The sequence below is a fragment of the Rhinolophus sinicus genome, chromosome 7 (genome assembly GCF_057876585.1).
Source record: "Rhinolophus sinicus isolate RSI-liver-muscle chromosome 7, RSI-T2T, whole genome shotgun sequence".
In the NCBI taxonomy this organism is placed as follows: domain Eukaryota; kingdom Metazoa; phylum Chordata; class Mammalia; order Chiroptera; family Rhinolophidae; genus Rhinolophus; species Rhinolophus sinicus.
In genome coordinates this window covers 39,196,285-39,202,515 of record NC_142507.1, presented here as the reverse complement: position 1 = coordinate 39,202,515, position 6,231 = coordinate 39,196,285, and positions in this window count along the sequence as shown.

Here is a 6,231-nt window from a genome sequence, read left to right as displayed (position 1 = left end):
TAATTTGTATGATTTGTTAAGGTTATATATTTGTTAAGGTCTTAAGGTACAGAACCATGTGTCTTCCAAATGATTCACTGTTGTTTAGTTCTTGGGGTAGGGGAGGAAGAAAAATCTTACTCTTTTAACCATAGGACAGATATACATCCAGTTCAAAAACAAACATACAGTATATTGTGATTTTAAAATTTCTTAGGGGGTGATTTTAAAGTCTAAATATGCTCCTTTGGGGGGTTAATAATAATAGCTGAGAAACACTATTTTGTTTTATTTTCATTTAAGTTGTGATATATGTCAAAGAGAAAAAATGTAAAAAAATTAAAAAAATTAAAAAGATTCCATGTCCCAAGACCAGGATTTCATAATGTTAACATTTTGCCACAATATTCTTCAAATATATTTTTTAAAGAAAAATACTATACAGTTATCCACTGCAATTAAATCTCTCTCTTTTCCATGGTGAGATATTCAATACCCCCATAAATATATAATGGTATTTTATATACCTATCTTTTTCAAGCTCTGAAAAGTTTCATGTATCTGTTGCTTAGATTTTCTTCTTGAATTTAGATTTTTTCAAATATTCTAGTATATAAATACTATGTAAGTGGTATATTGGTGCTACGTGATAATTTTAAAAATTAAAATTTATTGTGTAGTTAAATTTTTTCTGATTTCTAATTGAATTTAATAGATGCAATCCCCTTTAGATATTTGTATATTAATCATAGATATTCTAACATATTGACCTCCAGCATTTCCCCATGGCATTAAAGCTTATGCTTGCTGGGTACAGGGCCACCCTTTTCTGGCATTTTTTACCCCAATATTGGTGAGTCTTAGTTGTTAATTTTAGGTTCTCTACTGTCCTTCATGTGAATGTTATACTAGTTCTACAGTTTGCTTTCAGCAAATGTCAGATTAAAACACACAGTAGTTTAAGTTCTTGCGGTGGGAACTCCATTCCTCCTAAGAAGTATCAGTTCTCTTATGTGCCTAACATATTGGTTAACTCTCATCTCTACTGAACAATCCGACTGAGGTCACTATTTTTTGTTTTATATGCATTAGTTCAGAAAAATGTAACAAAACCTCTTACTACAGTTGAAGTTTATTAAAACCATCACTGCTCACAAAGGAAAGTGTTCTCTTCTTATAGGATGGTAAAGATCAAATAATTATATCTCAGCACTCACTACAGTGACTTTTGAATTTTAGGTGCTTAATAGGTATTGATTCTTTTCCTTTACTTCCTTTGAAATCCTTAATCTCTCTTGATATTGATTTTGAAGGAGTCTCATTTGCCCAGTAAATACTTTCCAAATCATCTAAAACAGCAACTTGAATGCTACTGTGTTTTGTTTGATGATTTATCTCATCAGGATTATGCTGATTGTTAATGTTACTAATGGTAGTAGGCAGAGCCATGACTACGATGAGGCGAGGAGCACAGGTGTTATTCTGAGTTTCTCCTTAAATTAAACAATCTAGGTGCCTCACACTCATGTAGAAAACATAAACAGAAAACAACCACATGGCAACAAGAGTTTTATGATAACATATTATAGTAAAACATTTGTTTTCCTACTAGTTTCTTTCAATTCCACAGTACTATGCTTTTCCTTTGGAGAACAAGCCCTTTCCCAACTCTCATTTCATGTGGCTTACATGAAACTTCACTCCTTACCTCAAAGGGTGACAAAGGGTGACATATTTGACCCACACTTAGTCCTCCTTTCAGCAGGAGAAAGGAAAAAATAATTCCTATTGAAAGTAACTGAAAAATTCAATGATAGACTAGTAGTTGGGGCTTTTGTTGTAGACTCAAATTGTCAGTACTTCTTCATCTCCACGATGATTTTTTTTTTTTAATTTTATTTTATTAAATTTATTGGGGTGACAATTGTTAGTAAAATTACATAGATTTCAGGTGTACAATTCTGTATTACATCATCTATAAATCCCATTGTGTGTTCATCACCCAGAGTCAGTTCTCCTTCCATCACCATATATTCGATCCCCCTTACCCTCATCTCCCACCCCCCACCCCCCACCCCCCTTACCCTCTGGCAACCACTAAACTATTGTCTGTGTCTATGAGTTTCTGTTTCTCATTTGTTTGTCTTGTTCTTTTGTTGTTTTTGGTTTAAAACACTCATGGATCATAATGAGCTATCATCAGGATAATTATTAGGATAATGGTTAGCAGCTCCGGACATACCCAGTTTAAAAAAAAAAAAAGTTTCTGCATGAGCTCTGGAAATCCTTATAATTGGAACTACTTGAGAAATATGCTCCATTTATGAAGTAGGCATGAGTTTTGGATGGTTGTGTATTATCTGTGAAGAGGTTAATTCCTAGATACCAAAGTTCTTAAACTTGTCAAATAGTCTCACGCTCCAAGTGCAGCCAGGAAGCAACAGAAGTACTGGGAATCTCCATGATAATCAAAGTAGAAAGATGACTGAAGTTTTGCCTAAAACTTCAGAATTTTTACATCGCCTTGGAAACTGGGGTGAGTTGAGAATCACCATAACTACCACGAGAGCTAATGTTTATTGAGTAACACACACCAAACTTGTTTTAAGTATTTTATATTCATCAAATCACCTTTACAACACCCTAAGGTAGGAATTATTATTATCCCTACGGAAACTGATAAAAAAGATAAAGAATTTGCCCAAGGCCATAGAGCAATTAAGCCATTCAAATAAGACTTGAATTTAGAACCTACACCTGTACAACCACAATACAAAGTCTCACAAAACTATTTAGGCTGAATTTCCTATCACTGTGGCAGAATGGAGATTGTTTTATTTCAGTTGATTTTTAAAAATATTGTTTTTTGCATACCTCAGATTTACACGTTGTAAGAAATAATTTCATTTATCTCCTGGCTCACTAGTCTTATCATAATAGTCTTATCATAACTCTTGATAATTTTTAAATCCACTTAGATGATCCTTTCAATACTCGAATTTCTCAATTTCTTGAATTCATCTCTTTCCATGACTCTGCTTGCACTTAACTACCATGTTCACATCCTAGAACTTACATAACTAATATTGTCAATTTCAGTCACCTTGCTCTCTTATTTCAACCTCCAAATTTCTACTTCCTACTAGTAAATAACGCCAACACATTTTCAACCATACTGTAAACTACAATCAATTATACCATTTCTCCACTGCACCAGCCTCGTTCATTTTCTCACTTTGCTCTTTACCCAGATTACTTTCCACATCCCTTCTTTATAATCATTCCCTTGAATATATTAATACCTTTCTCCTCATTGTTGTATTCACCTAGAAAAATCCCAACTTTGGATAATTTAACTCTGTGTCTACTCAGTGTAGCACCAAGGCTAAACATAACTGGAGAAAAACACAAAACCATGGTCTCACTTTTAAACGAATAACCATGGACTTCAAGTGGGCACTTTAAGTACTGTCAAGCAATCCTTCTAAGAAGACTCTGTTCACTCTCCCACCTTTCTAAATGTCTATTTTACACATTTTTTCCCCACAGTCCAACCCTTTCCCCCTCTTCTTCATGACCTTGCACTCTATTTTACTGAGGAAATATAAGAAAACTTTCAGATGCTCCTACTATATGTACTAAAATACAAATATTTAGACCTACATAATCTGTCCTTTCTCGTATTACTATTAATGGCACTATACATATGAGTAGTTATTACAGTATTATTGACTATATTCCCTATGGTGTATTTTACATTCCCATGACTATTTTGTAAGGACCAATTTGTACTTCTTAATCCCTTTGCCCCTTTCACCGTCTCTGAATCCCCCTCCCACTGGGCAACCATTGGTTTGTTCTCTGTATTTGAGTCCGTTTCTGTTTCATTATTTTGTTCTTTAGATTCCTTATATAAACGTCTAACCACTATGTTATACACCTTAGACTAATATATAATATTGAATGGCAACCTGCAAATGAAAAATAAAAATAAATAAATAGCCAGACATTTTAACATGATTTAATTTAATCCTTAAAAAATGGTAGGAAAGAATATTATCTTCATGAGATAAATGAGGAAAATAATTTTTGGGCAACATCTTACTCAAGATCACATATTTTAAATAGTGGAATTGTATTTGTATCCTGGTGCTGGGATTTCAAATCAAATGAACTTTTTACTATTCAATTAAAAAAAAAAAAAAAAAAAAAAAAAAAAAAAGCCAAGATAGGTGGAAGGCTAGGTCTCTTGCGCCAGTCAGCCAAGCTGTGAATGCAAAAGTAAACCTCTTGAAGGAAAAGTGCTACTTCAGTGAACAAATGATAAGAAAGTAAAACAGGCTTATTGCTGATTAGAGAAAGTTTTAGTGGTCTGGATAGAAGATAAAATCAGCCACAACATTCCCTGAAGCCAAAGCTTAATCCAGAGCAGGGACCTACCTCTCCTCAATTCTCTGAAGGCTAAGAGAGGTGAGGAAGTTGCAGAAGAGAAGTTTGAACCTAGCAGAGGTTGGTTCAGGAGGTTTAAGAAGCCGTTTCCATAACATAAAAGTGTAAAGTGAAGCAGCAAGTGCTGATGTAGGAGCTGCAAGTCTAGCTAAGTTATCCAGAAGGTCTAGCTAAGATAATTAATGAAGGTGGCTGCACTAAACAACAGATTTCGATGTAGATAAAACCGCCTTTTATTGGAAGATGACATCTAGGACTATAATAACTAGAAAAGTCAATGCCTGGATTCAATGTTTCAAAGGACAGGCTGCCTCTCTTGTTAAGGCTAACGTAGCTATGACTTTAAGTTGAAGCCTAATGCTCATTGACCATTCTGAAATTCTGAGGGCCCTTAAGAATTATGCTAAAAATGGAACCATAAAGCCTGTATGACAGAACACCTGTTCACAACATGGTTTACTGAACAGTATAAGCCCACTGTTGAGACCTATTGCTCAGAAAGAGATTCCTTACAAAATATAACTGCTCACTGACAATGCACCTGGTTACCCAAGAATTTGAGATGTGCAAGATTGCTTTCATGTCTGTTAACATAAGATCCATTCTGTAGCCCAGGGATTAAGAAGTTTAACTTAAAGCCTTATTATTTATGAAATACATTTCGTAAGGCTATGGCTGCCATAGATAGTGATTCCTATGATGGATCTGAGCAGAGTAAATTAAAAATCTTCTGGGAAGGGTTCATCATTCTAGATGCTATTAAGAACACTTGTGCTTTATGAAAACAAGTAAAAATATCAACATTGATAGGTGTTTGGAAGAAGTTGATCCCAACCCTCATGGATGACTTTGAGGGGTTTAAGACTTTAGTGGAGGAAATAACTGCAGATGTGGTGGAAATAGCGAGAACTAGAATTAGAAGTGGAGCCTGAAGATGTGACTACATTGCTGCGATCTCCTGATAAAACCTGAATGGATGAGGAGTTGCTTCTTATGGATGAGCAAAGAAAATAATTTCTTGAGATGGAATGTACTCTTGGTGAAGATGCTCTTAAGATTGTTGAAATGACAACAAAAGATTTAGAATCTGACATACACTTAGTAGAGAAAGCAGTGGCTGGCAGGGTATGAGAAGAATGACTCTAATTTTGAAAGAAATTCTACTGTGAAAGGAAGTCAATCGATGCAGCAGACTTCACTGATGTCTATTTTAAGAAACTGCCAGTCACTGCATCCTTCAGCAACTGCCACTCTGATCAGTCAGCAGCCGTCAACATCGAGGTAAGACCCTCCACCAGCAAAAAGATTCTGACTTGCTTAAGTCTCTGATGATGGTTAGCATTTTCTAGCAATAAAATATTTTAAAATTAAGGTGTGTACATTGTTTTTTAAATATAATGCTATTGCACTCAATAGACTACAGTATGTATAAACATAACTTTTATATGCACTGGGCAATAAAAAAAAATTAAAAATTGTGACTTGCTTTGTTGCAGTGTTTGAGAACTAAACCCATAATATTTCTGAGGTATGCCTGTATATCAAAGCCTTCCTACTTACATTCAGCTGAAACTAACTCCACTAAGGGAACAGAATAATTTTATATGGGAAACATTTACACCGTTTGAGTGATATTCTGATAGAATTTTGGGGGCACAAAATTCGAAGACTAAATTAGAGCAAGAATACAAATTCCTTAAAGTAGGAAAAAATTCCTTCACTACTACTACAAAAAAATCCCAAAAACAAACAAAAAACAACCAAACAAAAAAAAAAATAATTACAAGAAAAAAGATTACTATA